Here is an 18,315-nt window from a genome sequence, read left to right as displayed (position 1 = left end):
CAAATCCTGGATAGTGACTGAAGCGGCATTTATCTACTTTGAATTTTCATAGCAAACGCAGTTCAAAAGCTACCTGGCTCGACTTCAGGCTCCGTCTGTAAGTTTATAAAATAGACAACAAGGAAGATAAACAAAAAAACTTATTCGTCCCCAGCGGAGTCGCCATTTTGTTACAGGGAAAAGTGTCTACACATAACTGCTTATCCCACTAAGGTTTGATAGCTACCTTAGAAACAAACAAAGTAAAGCTACTTTCATTTTTCCTTTATGAAGTATAGATGAGAGAAGAACAAAGAAGACCAACCTCTATCTTGCGCTAATCTCCTGGTTCGATTCCTCTCTCTCTTGATAGTCTTTCGCTACTTGTTCCCTTGCACACCCAGCTTCACCAAGTACCTGTAAGATCACAGTAGCATAGCACTATACAAGAACATGGATCTATAATCATAAACAATCTAGGATCAGATGTAAATTGACCATACAAATGCAGCAAACATGAATTACACAAGAGTATGGAGGAAAACTTGAATAACTTTTATTGATAAACAAGAAAGAGCCAAGGGGAGTTACAACCAGTTGTTCTGACCCAGCATCATCCTCTCAGCAAGGAAGCCCCTCTTCACCTCATACAAAGCTTAGATCACCCAACAATCTGATGTTTGTCTCAAGAAACCAACAGCAATTCCTTACAATATGAAAAATTCCAGCCTCTGGATCTCTGGGATGAGGGATCCATATATAGATATCTGTAAGGGAGATGAGTCAGCTTGTGATTCGATTAGTGTCTTCCCTCTGATAATTCTTGCTTCCAGTTGGAGATTGATGATCTCTTACTCATCCTTGGTCGAATTCAGAGAGGCAAGTGTCACAGGAGAAGTTTCTGGAAGTTTCCATGCCTCTCCACCTCGCGGAATGACACTGCCATTTGTCACTTCTCGCCCATCGCACCCCATAGAAGGGATTTTTGAAATGAAACGCACCCACACAGTGTGTTTAGGTGAGATGCAACGCACTTTGCCTATGGAGCAGCTGAAATGATCCTGTTTTGACCAGTTCTGAGCAGTTTTTCATGGAGAACTTCTGGGAGAAGCTGTAATCAGTTGACCTTGTTCCTTTAGGGGTAAGAACAACACTTTTAGGGACTTAGGAGCCCTTGGTTTATGGACATTTCATGGTTGGGGTTGTAGTGCCCAAAAATGTCTATAACAGGTCGTGAGATTATCCATGATGAAAATGAAAAGAATAAAATCATTGAGAACTCTTCGCATCCCTCATCATCCCTTATTTTTCATAAAGACAACTCTTCAAATCATCTTGCTCATGAAATTTCTCTGATTCATACATATTTGGATTTGTGATCAGAAGAATCTTTAAATTTGAGTAATTTGGTCATTGAAGTTTCAGAATCGAGTCAAATCAGTAATAGAAATGGCTTCCATCTGGTTAGTAGTGGTCCAATTGAGATCAGAGAAGGAAACTATCCTCACACCATTCATCATCTCATTTAATCTCGAAGATGTGATTTTACAATCCTTGAAAGTCTCGAGACTTATGAAGAAGTCGAGGCACTTCAAATTTCCTTGATGGTTATGTCAGGATCTCAGGCCTCTGGTAAGCCTCCGAACTAAGTTAGATATGGTTTCTCTCGTACAATCCTTATCTTTACATGGTTTCACTTGATGCAAATTTATATTTTAAATATGTTTGGTATTTCAGATGTAATATTTTGAACTTTCGAAATCTAGTTTCTGATCGGATTCAAGATTTTATTTCACATGACACGTCTCCATTAAAGGATATTTTAGTTAACTCGGGTTTGGAATATGTTTCTATCATAGAGTCATGGAATTTAAAAGTTGATAGTTTCAAAGACTATCTTTAATCAAAGGAATCATGCCTTTTAGATTCATTTCTTAATAGTTAGCTCTTGGTTTCTCTTGTGAATGTTATACTACAAGTCTTTCCCTTCATCGCACCTCAAATCCTCTTGAGTGGTAATGAATGCACTAGTTATTGTGCGAATAAAATTATTCCCCATTCACTATCTCCTAACTGGTCACATGTGTTTGTTGAGCTAGCATTCCTTTTAAATTATTTCAATGATCGTGATGATTATATAGTTTGTCACCAGTTACAGGAATATGGTTTTTCGCATTCGACATGTGAGTAAGTTGATTCTATTGTTCATAGCATCACAAAGATGTTCAAATTGGTTTATATTTGCTAATTACAAAATGAGAATCTGATGTTTTAATCAATCCATATGATCATGATATTGTCTTTGATGATTTTCATTCATTTTGAAATAAGCACATCCAATGAGAATTGTTTTACATCCTTTTATCTGTATGGTTTAACATCTCACAATATAGGTACTTGTCAAGCAGTTGAGGCACCTTCGCACTTGCTGATGGTTATGTCATGTTCTCACTATCTTGACATGCTTGATGAATATGATTAGATCTATTTTCCCTCACAATATTCTCATCATAATCCCATGCCTCTAATTGAAAATTCATCTTTTCAAATCTTTCAAGGTTTTCAAGGGGATTGTTATGAATTTTATGATCCAATCATTGAATGGTTGGAGCAATCTTACCTGGCAAGCTTCGTCGCAAATATCAAGTTTTGATATTTCCTTGTGCTTCCTAAGGATTTCAGTGTAGATGAGGACACATTTGCAAGAATCTTTTGAGGTTTTTTGAATGATGGTTTTCATCGAAAAGGTAAGAATATGAACTAGTTAGAAGTAGTGGTTATGGCATATCTTTTTGCTAATAGGAAATACATTCTTTTTGTTGTGCGAGTTCTTCAAGCTCTTACATTTTCTATTGCACATTACTTTATATAAGTTTTAATTGATTGTATCTTTGTGGTCGAAGTTCAGGAACAACTAGGATGACTTCATTGTAAATTTCATTATACGTGACCCTGACCTTCTAGCTATTACGTTAGGAGTAGGACTAGTTGCATTCTAGCTTCCCTTGTCTTGCACTCATTGCACACTTATTCTCTTTAGTCTTTCTTGTCTTTTCCTATTTCTATTTTGCATCATGTTTAGTTAAGTCTGATTTTGTTTATGCTTTGGCTTCTCTTTCTCGTTGTGTCATGTTTTTTCATTTTTTTTTGTCAATAAGGCTTTGCATGAAGGGTGTACTAATTGGGCTCGAAAGATAATGTGGAAAAATAGAAACAAACTTTGTGACACCGCAACATTTGGATAACTATCTTTCCTAATTGCTTGTTTTAGTTACACCTTTTGGTCGATGATGTTCCGACGAAAAATATGATCCTTGCATTAGGAAATCCTTGTGTCAAACCATGATCTCCATGTCTATTCTAGAAACCTCATGCCTACACTCCACTCTTTGGGTTTCAATGTTTTCAGGCTCATCCAATCAAGTAGAGAAGGGCAGAGGGAAAATATAAACGAGAAAACCAATATCATAGGTCTTATATGTGATTCTCTAAAGGGAAAACCTATTCTTCTCTCAATAAGTTAGGATCCCTCTTCTTCCCATAAAATAAATAAGTGCCGATGCACATTCCTATATAAAATAAATAAATAAAGGTGAAACAAAGAAAGGCTTCCTACATAGAGAGGTGAATAAAGAAACTTTGTTGGGGTACTATCTAGGCCTGTTGGTAGCAGAGAAATGTTTGTGTTCTTGTATTGGCTCTTTCTAGGTTCGGTCTAGGCCTATTGGTAGTGGAGCAACACTAGAGATGAAAAATTATGCTATGAAAATCTAAAGATCGCAAATTTCATTATCCTATACTGATTCAAAAGATTGTGTGATCGTTGATCTTATTGTTGTGTTTAAATGAGTAAAGGAATGAAGGGGAATATGTTTACACATGGGGTAAGTAGGGGGAGCCATGGTAATCTGAACAATGAACCAATATTCCCTAAAGAACTAGACCCTACACATAAGAATGGACTAAGGAAGAGAAGCTAGAGTTCTACCAGTGTGTCGCCAAGTGTTGTCGCTACGATAAACACCCTCCATATTTTTTCCCATACTTGAATTTTGTAGTCCATCATGGATCTTGTGATTAACCTTTTCGTAGTAACTTTGATTTGATTATTATTTTAGATCCCTTATTGGATTGTAAGTGTTGAAGTCACTTTCTCACACATGCTTAGTCCACAACAAGTTCATGAGCGCAATTTTTCATGCAAGCTTGAACAAGAATAAAACCATCCATCAATACTATTTTTGTACGATGTCCAATCCATTTTGATAGTTATTGCACATTGACGATGACAATTGCTCACTTATAGTTGCGTTTGTACTTCTATTCTGGTGAGTTTTGCAAGTTGGCACTTTCGTGCACCTTTTTTTTCACAAGTGTCGTTTTCATGTTTTCAGTTATTTCTTTCACTTTATTTCATCTAATTAGTGTCATTTTCATGGTATATTTACTCTGGCATGTTTTTATTTCACTGTCATTCACATATCAGAAGTATCATTTGTACTTTAACAATTGTCGTCTTCTAACTTGTTAACTGTCCCATAATGTATTTAAGCATATTTTGGTGGTTTCAAGAGGGTATCTTTGTGTAACATATTTGATCTTACCACGTAAAAATCCAATACACTCATTTCCAAAGTGTTAAGCATTATAACACAATTTTCGTCATGGTCATCGCAAAGTGTCTCTTTAGTGTCACAATTGTTGTAAGTTATCGCAAAGGTTTTCAAATTGAGGGAATTATGTGTTCATGTGTTCCAAATGATCTATGTTGTGTTGTCAAACACTCCACATGTGTGATAATAGTCAATTCTTATCACCGTTCACATCATCTTCATCTATCCCACTCTTGGTTAAATTTCATAAAATTTCTAACAACTTAGCCTCATCTAATGTCCCTGAATTGTGCATTGCGCATTCCCATCCCTCAAGCTACAACCTTGCCTAGTGAAACTGCACAATGTGAAGTTTTTTCCTCCTAGGATTGCACACTTTGTAGTTTCAGTGCTCAAGCTCAGACCTTGGACTCTAAAATTATGTAATTCAACCCCCAACTTGGTCCCAACTATGCATTTTGTAGTGTTTCATATCAAGCCCAACCCTTGAGCTCCTAAACTATGCAGTTGCACAATCAACAAATCTTCTCTTCCTTCTATAATTATGCAGTTGGCTGAATGAGTGGAAAATCCCTCAGCCTGACTCACTGAGTCCCAAAACTACATAATCTTCCTAACTAATCCATCCTGAACTATGCATTGCACAGTCTGAAGGGTCAAGCCTGAACCTTAATTACCTGAGCTATGAAATTACACAGTCACTGAGCCTCTCCCTCCTCCTGCCACCTGATTCTAGCTCAGTTAATGGATTATCATGTAGTAGGCTAGACTAGGGGTTTACCAGAATGATGTCATCTTTTCATCAATGGATTGCAAATACAGGTACTTTATCATGCTATGGAAAGATGATGAAGAAGGATATGGAGAAGGAGGACATGCTAGAAGACATATAAGGAGCTTAGGAGATAAGATGGGAATTAGGCAAAAATATGAAGTAGTACTAGACTATAATAGAACATGGATGATGAAGATCACATTCAAGACTCCTTATCTTCAAGTCATTATGAGGAGGAAGGAGAATAACATGAACTATCTTTCCAAGAAGACACAAAGAAAGAAGTAGTAAAATGTGACTTGACATTTCCATGTCATCATGCAGTCCATGTCATCAGTGTCATGTCATGTCATGTCATGTCACGATCCATCATGTGCCACATCATTTGTGGACTATGTAATCCTATATTGGAAAATGTAATGTGAAGTGGATGTCCAAGAGTCATTTATGTAATGTGAAGAGTCATATAGGAAGTCGAAATTTCATGAGAAGTCAAACAATCATGAGGGTAGTCCAAGAGTCATAAGGGAGTTGAAGGATCACCCCATTTATTTTATATACACCCTCATCGTTCATGCAAAGGGCTTTTCACCTTGGCTTCTCCCATATGGCATCAAAGAGATAGAGTTAGTTATTTTGGGGAGCAAGTCGTTACTCCAATGCTTCACTATTGGAGTTAGTTATGCTTGTTGTATTCATGTATCTTTGGAATTTTACTTAATACTTGAAGCCTGATAGCCAACGCATTTTATTCATGGATTGTGAATATTTGTAAGATTGTTTTGTGAATATTTATGATTCATGTTTGCTTTCACCTGTACTAAAGTAGTTGAACTATTTTGGTTATTTTAGTGCTTATCTAATTGAAAATGTGTTGTAATGGTTATAAAAATCACCGCATCTATGTGGACTATTATGCTTGATGTTAGGCAATTATCTTTTCACTTGGGTGTGCCTATAGTAGGGTGGTACTATTACCTTTCTCTTAGAGGCTCACCTTTCCCCCCGTCGCAGTAGAATAACCTTGATACACCTGCAATTGAACATTCACCAGACATACTTACTTCCATTTCATAAAGGCACATACACGCTTCTGTCTCTTGTCGATAGTTAAAGCCAAGGAAAATATATCAGAATACATGGAAACTAGGTCGATACTTTGAATGGGGCTCCTATTCCAAACAATGTGAGATCTAATTGGGACTTCACATTAGTGAAGCCACCTTGGTTGATGAATTTCCAGCATCGCCAACAACTTTTTTCCCATTCTTAAATTTTTCTAAGGAAAAACTCTATTCTCTTTGTATTTTGTTGTTTTAGACCAGTCCACTAGGTCTAGGGAAATTACCTTTGTTTGCAATCGTAAATTCTGCATAACAAATTGGCAATATTGCTGGTTATCGATTTCTTTCCTTACTGGTTTCCTTGACCTTAGAACCTTTTTCACCTCTTGAACCGAACTTGATTTCCTCACTCATACCTTGATTGACCCTAGGAAAACCCTTCTATGAGTTTGAATTTATTTTTTTTACCATATTTTGGTCGAATTTGCCTCAGTACACCTCTTGGTCTAGAGAGAGGGCACACCTTCTCCTTATCTACACCTGTGCTGTAGAGCACTGGTGCATGTTCTACACCTGCACTAATCCCTGTAAGATGTGAAATATTGTGTTTCCTTTCCTTTCTCTCTGATTTTATTTTTTGTCCTGTTGGAGCTCAAATTGTCCCCGTAACTGAGGAAAACCGAAGACCACATCACTAACGATCCTAGATCGTCCCACTCTAGGTGATAAGGGATAGCCTTCGTTTTACCACAAGGGGTATTCCCTGGTAATAATATTAATTAAAGAATTATTCAATTTAGGCAAATAAATAAGGTCACTTCATTGTTAGAATGTAAAGAGGTACAAGTCCGAAGGTCTAGGTGGGATAAGGCTATGTAACATGCGGTGAATCATATCAAGTTGTAACCTTGATTATACGACAAGAAAAACAATATTCTACAAATAACTTAAAACCAAAGAAATAATAGAACATAAAATAAAAGAAAAATACTTAAGGGTTAGCTACGCTTGTATCTTCATATTAATAAATCATCTTAATGAAAAATGTGAAAGGTGTAATATCAAGTATTATACTTTTCTTCTCACTTTACAAAAAGGAAAGTATCGAGATCAAATCATCATCTGATAATATAGATATCAAGAAATGAGCAAATCTCTTGATGGCTACAACAAAATAGTGTCAATCAAGTAAACTATTATCCCACTGACAAATATAAGATACAAGCATATGAAATAAATGAAAATTTAATGACAAAGGAAACAAAAAGAACATGTAACTGTTGTAAATAATATTTACATGAAATATTCTAGCAGAATAGATATGTTGAGCATTTGAAAGTTATATCAACAATAAAATCTGTAAATAATTCTATCTATTTTCCTTTGATAGTATGTATATCTAAGAGGCAAACAGATTAGGTAATGCAAGCATTTTATATAGTCGATCATGTTAACTATTTAAAGTATTGTTGTAAACTAGCACATGTTTAGAAATTGAAATAGAAGGAAATTGCAAAAATATCAAATTCAGAATATATAATCAAAGGTTACAAAATATCTCAAGTTCAGGCATGTAAGGCCTATAATAGTTAAGTTTTTTCTCTCTCTAAATCACCTAACCTCCCACCCTCAAATGAGAAATTAGAGTTTTTTTATACAAACTATTGTTAACTGTCTTACATAACAGTTACATAACCATTTGTTTAACAAATAATTCCTAATAACTTTGAAACTTTAATCTTTTATCTCTGTGGTCTTTGACAATTAGAAAAATATTAATTCATTGTTGGGCCTTTTGTCTCGTGCTAATCCATTGAAACCCAATTCCTACATAAACAAATTAGAATTAATACTTTGGATAATTAGAAGCAACACGTAAATAGAAGAAGTAAATGTTCTCTCTTTACTTCACCAATATTTTCTATAATATATTTTTTTCACACACCTTTATTTCTGAAATGAATTCCCAAAACGGAAAATAATTGAGTGAAACCTCATACCTTACGTTCTTTCTCGAATAAATGCTTTCTTGACCTAATTCATGGAGTAAATCTCAGTAAACAGTTTATAAAAAAATTCTAAAATAGGTTTTATGTATGTTTAATGGTTCCAATAAATGATTTCTTGACCTAATTCATGGAGTAAATCTCCGTAAACAGTTTATAAAAAATTCTAAAATAGGTTTTATGTATGTTTAATGGTTGTCATAGTAAAGTGTCATAAATCCTCCTCAACCTGTAAATAAAGATCTAGTTTCTAAAATACATTTTCTTGTAAGTGAACATAACTCCAAATAAATCCTTTAACCATAAAAAAAATTCTAAATAAAATCTTTCATGAGGATGAATAAATAAATTCCGGAAGTAAAAGTCTCTAAATACCCATCTAAGGTGCAATAATAACCACCGTAGCGATTAGAACCATTTTTAATGGAAGTTTGAGGTGTTATATGGTGTAAAGAACTACGGGGAGGTTAATGAGCCATTTGATCCTTTTAATAGAAGGATGGTCATTTCATATTGGTTGGTAAGGTAGTGGTCAATTAACTTCCCTCTTTCACCGAATTCAACCCGAGTGGAGTCGGGCCTCGTATGTCAATTCAATGGAATAATTAATATTTGTATTAAGTTTAATGTGATAATGGTTAATAAATATTTAATATGCGCCTTGTGCAAAACTTGATATAATGTGAAGTCTTTGTTTATTTTAATAATTATTTCAATATAAAAACCTGTGATAGTCCATTTCATATTGTATAAATAAGAACTTCATAAACAAAAATCATAAGGTCAATTTGGTTGCTGTTGTACAGTGCCTAAAATTGTAATGAGAAGAGACTTTTTATTATTATTACTTCATTTTTAATATTTATGCTTTAAAACAATAACATAACATCTATGGAATGAATTGATATAGAAATTCCAAAATATTTAAGTCTTTTGGTAATTAGACATGTATTACCCTCCTACATGTAAATATGATAAATTCTTGAAATTCTAAATAAAATCATAAGTTCTTAAATACATTTACATAGGTAAATTGAAATTTCTATTGGAAATTTAAATATGATTTAATGAACTTGTTGTGAAACTAGATAATTTTAATAATATCCTCTTGAAATTTCACAGAGTTTCAAATTTACTTTGGCAGTGCATCTAAATAGTAAAAGAGATGTTTTATTTCATTAATTGAAATTTACAAATATGAATTTAAAATCCATTTTCCACTTATCCAGTGTGTCCTCAATGATTTTATTAAATTGTAAAGTGTATGATTTCAATACATATTGGGAATTCCTTTAATTTTTAAATATTTACTTTCATGCTTTACATCATAATTTACCCATGATAACCTTTGTAAAATTATGTCTCTAATATATATATATAATATATATGTGTATACATTTAAGAAGTCAACTCCCTTAATCATTCGAGCACCAAATTTTAAATATTCTTAATATATATCTTTCCCCCCCTTTTTGTGGACAATGTTTCCCCCATTTTCAAGAGTTCTTAATGATAGTAATAATATGTCAATTATGTTTAGTCATGTATACTAGTTAGTGTTATTTAATATTTTAATTGTTTGTGTTTTGAATTTATATGTGATATATAGAATTGAAATAATATTAATTATTTCATATGAATATTTATAGTGTGATAGTTCTTTAACGTCGCTTAGTTATAAGCCCTACTTATTTTTGTTTTAATCCATTTTACTAATTTCCCTTTTGTATTTTAGGGAGTGAATTTTTTTTATCACGAGAATAACACAGGGAAGCATTTGACAAGGGAGATGCAAGGTGCAATAGATAGAAGGAATTGTTGTAGCGACTACAACCACCTTCCAAAATGTTCCCCTAGCTTTGTTTTGGAGCCTTCCTACCAACCATCCTTAGCAACATGTCTTGCACTGTCAAGTACGTAAGCTTCACTAGTTTTTTAGTAGCTTGCTAGCTTGTGCATGTTACCTTGCGCTACCACTCCGGACTTGGGCTAGTTACTACCTCAGCAACTCCCTCAAAAAATTGCACAATTCAGTCAAACAACCTTCCTCAAGAAAATTGTGCAATCTAGCTCAGCACTGCAACTCATCCCAAAAATTGTGGAATCCCTCTAGACAACCAGTTCATCTCCTCCTATAAATTATGAAAAACTCCCTCTCAGTCAAGCAGGTTGTTGCATGTGCCTTCAGGTTGACCGGTTCCACACGGGACCCAACAAATTGACTTGCATGCATGGGCTGATTTTTCCCAAAATAGAAAAAGAAAGATGCAAAAATCATCCCTAGATTTTAGGGATCTTTTTTTACCAGCTGGAGGTTACATGCAAATATCGTCTTAGAAGCTTTCCTCCAAGTGTTGTTTTTTCCTATATTTGTGGAATGCACTTCATGAGCCTCGAAATTAATTATTCAACACTACAGAGCTCATTCTTCACATTGATCTTGGAGCTCTGACATCCCACAATACATTCAAGAGTCTTCGGCACATCCATCTCAGCTATTTCTAGGTAAATCCACTTTACTTGTATTTTGTAGTAATTCTCTCGCTTTTTGTGTTTTGGCTTGGGTGAGTGTTGTCTGATTGATTTCTGTGAACACTTGTTGTCATTTGTATGCATGTTATTATGTACAAGCACCATTTCAGTTTTCGTTTACATCTCATTTCTGTCACATGCATGACATTGGTTTATATGAACGGTCACCGATTCGGCGACTCGTTTCACACACATGCATGTTTTTCCATTTTTTGAGTATTGCATTCAATGTTTGCATGCATGATCATTCAATCCTACTTACACTCAATATCACCATGCATTCACATCTTCATATGCTTTCAGTTTCCCGTTGGTGGGTTTGGGCAACCGTGGCCCGAACTCTGCCTTGCCTGGACAACATTGTGCAATTCCGAGAGGGAAGGCTTTTCCTTCCTCCCACAAAATGGGAAAATTTTTCTAGTCAGTTCCCTCCAGTATTTATTTTTGAAATTATGAGATACAGTGTCTGTTGGCCCAGAAAATTGCACAATGTAGTCCTTGGGCTTGCATCACCCGCCAAGTGAAATTACGCGTTGTGCAATCTCAGCACCCAATAGGACAGTCAGGATTGCGCATTGTACAATTCTAGCAATCAACCAACCTACCAACAATCCAGATTGCCTTTTGCGTAGTTCCGGCAGTCAATCTCCCAACCTCCCAGTGAAAATTGTGCAATCCTTGCCAGCAATTCCCTAGGTATGTTGCATGTCAATCCTCAAGTTTTCTTTGGTTTGAACTAACAGATTTCTTACCATGCATGTTGCCATGTCTCTAGATATAGTAAATGTTTGTCCGTCTCTCAGTAGTTCAGGATTAATGGCCTCCAAGAGAGCAGGGTCAAAGGACAACGACATAAGTGCAACTAGAGAAGTAGTTGAGCGAGTGCCTATGAGTTTGCTGATATACAAAGACACCAAGTTGATCATAGACAAAGAAATCAAGCTAAAACGGAAGGAGGTCAATGATGCATTCTTAGTGACATTTGGCGAAGATCTCGAAGACCGCAAAGTCTATTTGAACATTCACAAGTCTGGCTTGTACTAGATTGCATGCAGGTATCTCGTGTTCCCATGCGTGAACATGATACATTGGATCATCTTGCACACTGGTCTTGAGACAATGGTGTTAAGTAGTTTCAATGGGACATAGATTGATACCTTCAGGGCACAGGATTATTAGCAGATGTACCACTTGCTGAAGCCAGTGATCACCATGGAGACACCCCTCAGCATACCCAGAAGCCATGCCAACTCTAGGGATATCTTGAAGAACTTGGTGAGGGAGCCAACCAAATTCAAGATGACACCCAACCATATTTACAAGATGAAGATATTGTGGAAGGTATATCAGTACTTGGTCATCTTTGCATGTCGCTTCTATTGCCAAGAGAGCACACAGACCTTCCCACAGAGTTGGGTGATCATGTTGGACCGACTGGCCAGTGAAGGCAAAGCGTGGTTGACCCCTACGTTTTTTCTTGAGACGATGGTTCTCCCCAACCTCGATCTATAAGGGGAAAAAGGATGGGCACATTCCTTTTCCCATATGTCCAATCCCATCTCTTTAAATTTCTATTAGCATAATTGGTGAGTTTGTCAATAACGGTTTCAATAATTTAATGTAGCTATCCATGGTTGTTCACAACATAGAAGAGGTTTTCCCCCTTCGGCTGTTAGCAATAAAATCTAGGTTAGGTTCATGGTCTTTCAAAGAACATAAGCACTTCCCTTAAACAATGGATCTGTAAGGCATTCCTCTCCTTCAATCGACCATGAATTTCAAATATTTTATTTTATGGTTACAACATATTATCTTTTCATCTATGGCTCCCAATGTTGGAATTACAATCACCATTTAAGATTACAAAAATATGGGTTAGTGAGGGATGTTGTAAGTGTTGTCTCTAGTCACTTCCATCTTTAGGATCCTTGTGATCTTGAGGATAATTGGGTTATATATGGTTTTTGGATTTACATTTTTTCCAATTGTCTCCCTTTGGTCTTCTCTTTCATGAGTTTGAACCCTCTAGGGTGTCGCTTAGGAACTAGACAAACTCTAGGAGAAGTAACATCCCCTAGGTTCCAAGGTACTAATCAGTATTTTGGAAGTTTCCCCACCTCACTTGTTGGCTTTCTCCCTTTAGACTCATTTAGATATAACTCTTACTCTATATTTTCCTCCATTCCTATATCTCCAAGGGGCCCCCAAATTTATTGTTCTCTATCTCTATTGCCAGCCAACCTTCCTTTAATGAAGTCATCAGGCACAACATCCTTCCTTGCATGCAACAAAAATAATGAAAACAAAGTTATTCTTCCTATTTCCAATACAACCCTTCCCTTTAAGAATCCTTAGTAGGTGATCAAGGTTCAACTCAATGAAGTGAAGGTTGCCTCAAGAAAGAATATTTTTAAGGAAATCACATGGAGGAAAATGACCAAACTCCCAACATATGCATGTGCTCCATCAAATCCATCTTGTTGGATGGGGAACTAAGGATCCAAGTTACAAATGTTGATGTCCAAAGTAATCTCCAATCTAGACCCCCGTTTTATCTCATTATGGAAAGAGGAGGAGTATCGACTATATCCTCAATCACTAGTTTTATGTTTAATTGGTTGATGTTAGTGGGATTAACTAGCAAATATTTGTATTTTTCACTATATTGAAAAACTGATATTTTTCTTTAAGATGAAAATAATGATATTACAACAAAAAAGGTGGTAGGACACAAATAATAATGTTTGCATTCTTTTTTTAATATATTAATACTAAGAATGTATAACTCACAAAAGAAATAGAAATATGTTTATTTATAAAGTTATAAAAAATTAGTGAAAAATATTTATTTATTGATTATTTATGGTATTTAAAATTAAAATTTATTTAATTTTTATTCAAAATATGTTTAAATTGATAATATCCACCCAAAGAATAGTGGAAATAATAAAATAATATTAGATTGGGGAGCTACAACATGAGCTAGGGTTGGAATTGGCGCTAGGGTTTTGACTTAGGGTTCCATGGCGGGACGCGCAGGGGGGAGCGCCGCTCCCTCCTATAGTTAAGTAGTCACAGAGGGAGGTAAGGACGCAGGAGGGAAGCATTTCAAAAAACCGTTGGAAAAGGTTTCAGAAGCAAGAGGCAAGGGAACAGTTGGAAGAAACGTACCTCAGGATCAGGAAGGGAATCAACAGGAAACAAGTAAAGAGAAGGAGAATGGAGGCAGCAGTCAAAAAACGACGTCCACAAGGACTACGGGAGTCTGTAAACCCAAGTCAAACATTATTCCCTAGGTCATATTGAGTGATCCAGTGATACAAGCACACAGGGACCATATGATAGAACATGCGATCATATGTAAGTTCATGGGGTTATGGCCGATGGAAAGGGCGTTACATGTCTGGATAAGGAGCCATTGGAAGCCAAAGGGAGAAATACATTTACATCTAGGTTCTAAGGGCTTCTTCATAGTGGTGTTCACAAGCCTAGAGGACAAAGACAGAGTGTTCGAAGGGGGGCCTTATTTCTATGCTGCGACAGGACTCTACATGTGGCCATGGATGATGAACTTTGTCTCAGAACATGAGACATTCACATCAGTTCCGGTTTGGATTAGACTATACTCCCTTCCGCTGGATTATTGGCTACCAGAATCTTTGAAAACCATAGGCAACAAGCTGGGGCATTTCCTAAAGATCTCAGAGGCAACCCTGAAAGGAAAATATACCTCCTTCGCCCGAATATGTGTGGAAATGGACCTATCTGGAGCCCTTTAGAAAGCGATAATTTAGAGGTATATGATGAAGAATGGGTGTAGACTGTTGACTATGAGCACATACCATTTAGATGCCGCAAATGTCATGAACATGGCCATCTATTCAGAGACTTCCCAACAAACAATATGGAAGGCAATGGGAAAACTACTTTGGACAGAGATCACGAGGGTTTCACCAAGGTTGGGGGCAAAGGAAAAGGGGGTAAACGTCCACACAGGAAGATCAATGAGGACAGACACACAAGACACAATAGTTTCAAAATCCTAGAGGAAGTAGGGGAGAACATGGAGACAGTCTAGGACATGGAGAACGTAACTAAGGAGCAGGGTAAGGAAGCTGAAATGGAGGATATCACAGTAAACAACCAGCAAAAGGAGGATCTACCAAGCTGCATGGAGATCAGTAGGGACCATGAGATGACTCCAAGTGAGGCAGGAACGAAGGACCATGAACTACAGGAGATTCTAGATAGGGAAAATCTAGATCTAGAGAAATTTCTGGAACAAGGAAAGAACATAGGAGTGCACTGCCTGCCAAAAGAAGATTATGACAGAGTGCAACAACTCTTTATATGGAGGTCACAAGGGAAGGGAATTGGTGTCAAAAGAAACCATGAAATCCAGGAGCCAAGTGGGGTCAAAATAATGGAGAATTCATAGGCACAATATGCAAAGAACTCAGGAAGGAAAAGAGGAAGAAAAAGATAGAATGAGTTGCTACATGAATGTGGAAAAATATTAATTAACTCAGGTAAGATGAAAGATCTTACCATCTATTCCTTTACTAAGCTTTCTTAATGAAGATCACAACCTAGAATATTATAGGTATAGGGAGTAGAAGGAAACAAAGGAATCTAAGTAACAGAATGAAAGAAGAAAAACCAGACATGGTTTTCATTTAAGAGACAAAATGTTCGATGGATAAAATAAGAGAAATTCATAATAAGTGGTTAATCAAGTATGAGTATCTAGAGGTTAAGGCAAATAACTCAGCGGGGGGGATTCTCATGCTGTGGGATCCACAGAAATTTGGAATCCTGGATGCTGAAGCATCTAAGAACTATCTGTCTTTGGTGTGTCAACCTGTAGGTGATAAGGAGATATATATGATTACAAATGTTTATGGACCTCAAAAGCAAGCAGATAAACTCAAGCTTCTCACCTCTCTAGAGGATCTAAGAGCAAGACATCCCAATATGCCTTGGATCGTTGCAGGAGATTTCAACATGATAAGATCTCTTTCAGAGAAAAAAGGAGGAACTAGACAGCTAGGCAGAGATTCCATAGCCTTCCAGGACTTCATTATGAACATGGGACTAGTGGACACTGAAATAATAAATGGAACCTTCACATGGAACAATAAAAGGGGAGGGGCTTCTTAGGTGGCTTCCAAACTTGATAGATTTATTGTTTCAGAGGATCTCCTCCTCACAGGACCTGCCATGACAGCTTCCATTTTTCCCTTTGGAGGTTTAGATCACTGGCCAGTACAGCTGGAAGCTACCTTTATGGGAACTCCGAGAAACAGACCTTTGAGGTTCGAAAATGCCTGGCTCTCACACCCTAAATTCACTAGTAACATTGATAAATGGTGGAGAGAGGAGTTGAACATTCAGGGCACTAAAATGTTCATGCTCTAGCAGAAACTTAAACACATCAAATCCAAACTTAAAGCTTGGAACAAAAAGGTATTTGGCGATATCTTCAAGGCCAAAAAAGAAACTGAGCAGAAGCTCCAGGAAATCAATCAGATCAACATCATAGAGGGCTTCACCAAAGAGAGGCAAAAACTAACTGACTCTCTGCAGGAAGAATGGGAGGATCGATGCCTACAAGAGGAAATTTTCTGGAGGCAGAAATCTAGGATTCAATGGATTAAAGAGGGAGAAAGAAATACAAAGTTCTTTCATAAATCCACTATGGCCCACAGGGCACACAACAGAATTACAAAGATCAAATATTCTCAAGGTATTGAGCTTGTCTCTCACAATGATATGGAATCGACCCTTGTTCAACACTTCTTCAATATTGCAAAGGAGCCAATGGAGGATAGATCTAGGTTTATTGATCATTTCACCCAGTATATCCCTAAGCTGGTTACCAGAGAGGACAACCACAATCTTAACAGGCCAGTATCAGAAGAGGAGGTCAATGAGGTGATTAGTGAAATGAAAAGTGGAAAAGAACCAAGCCCAGATGGATTCAATGTAGACTTCTTCAAAGCCTACTGGGAAACAGTCAAACAGGATATCCTCGAGGTTGTGGAAGACTCGAGAAAATCCAAAAAGGTTCTGAAGGCTCTTAATGCTTCCTTCATAGCTTTAATCCCTAAGCAGGAAAATGCTATGACTCCGGATGGTTTTCGACCCATAGCCCTATGTAATGTGGTGTATAAAATCATCTCCAAAGTGATTGCCAATAGACTCAAGCCCCTTCTACCTTCTCTCATCTTGGAAGAGAAAACAGGCTATGTGGAAGGAAGACAAATTCTCAACAATATCATCCAAGCACATGAGGTGGTACACTCTCTTAATAGCAACAAACAAGCGGGTATGATCATTCAGTTGGACCTAGCGAAAGCCTATGACAAACTAAGCTGGTCTTATATAAGAGCAATTCTAAAAGCCTATGGCTTTGACCATAACTGGATAAGATGGGTCATGGCACTAGTTACCATGACCAGTTTTTCCATACTGCTTAATGGAGCTCCATCAAGAACATTCACACCATCCAGAGGACTCAGACAAGGTGATCCGCTCTCACCTTTCCTCTTCGTCCTCATGATGGAAGGGCTTGGTAGAGCAATCAAAATGGCAAATGCTGAAGGTCGAATCCAGGGTATCAAGCTCACCTCGGATGGAGTGGCAAACACTCATCAACAATTTGTGGATGATACAATGTTGCAGGGCATACCCACAGTCAGGGAAGTGAGAGCAATCAAAAATATCTTAAACGACTTTGCTATGGCAACAAGTACTGAGGTAAGCCTCAACAAGTCCAAAGTCTTTTTCTTTAACACTAATATTGCTATTCAAAGAAATATTACCAGAATTCTTGGTTTTCAAAGGGAACAGTTACCATCCAAATATCTTGGCATTCCTCTTACTGACAAACCTCTAGCAAGAAAGTATGGGAACCAATATTAAATAAGCTTCAGGACAAGGTCAGAAAATGGACTTGTAGGTCTTTAAATTTAGCAGGGCGTCTTGTGCTCACACAGGCGGTCTTGCAGGCCATTCCCACTTTCATGTTCTCAGCTCTCCCTGCTCCTCAAGGTATTAAGCAACAGATAAGGAGAATTCAAAGGGACTTTCTGTGGGGCAGAGGGGAAGAGAAAAAGAAGTGGGCTTTAGTTGCCTGGGACAAGCTCTGCAAACCCAAGAGCCATGGCGGCTTGGGGCTGCATGATCCTGAGACTCTCAGCAAGGTTTCAGGAGCTAAGCTTTGGTGGAGATGGATCAAGGAGTTGAATGCTCCCTGGGCTAAGCTTTAGAAACAAAAATATGCCAAGTATTGATAGGAGAAGGACCATATTAGAATTTCAAGACAAGTCAGGGGCTCCCACATT

Source organism: Pinus tabuliformis, chromosome 1_1, assembly GCF_031772625.1.
Source record: "Pinus tabuliformis cultivar Carrire ecotype Pingquan chromosome 1_1, CPIR1, whole genome shotgun sequence".
Taxonomy (NCBI): Eukaryota; Viridiplantae; Streptophyta; class Pinopsida; order Pinales; family Pinaceae; genus Pinus; species Pinus tabuliformis.
Note: the sequence above shows the minus strand (reverse complement) of the source record.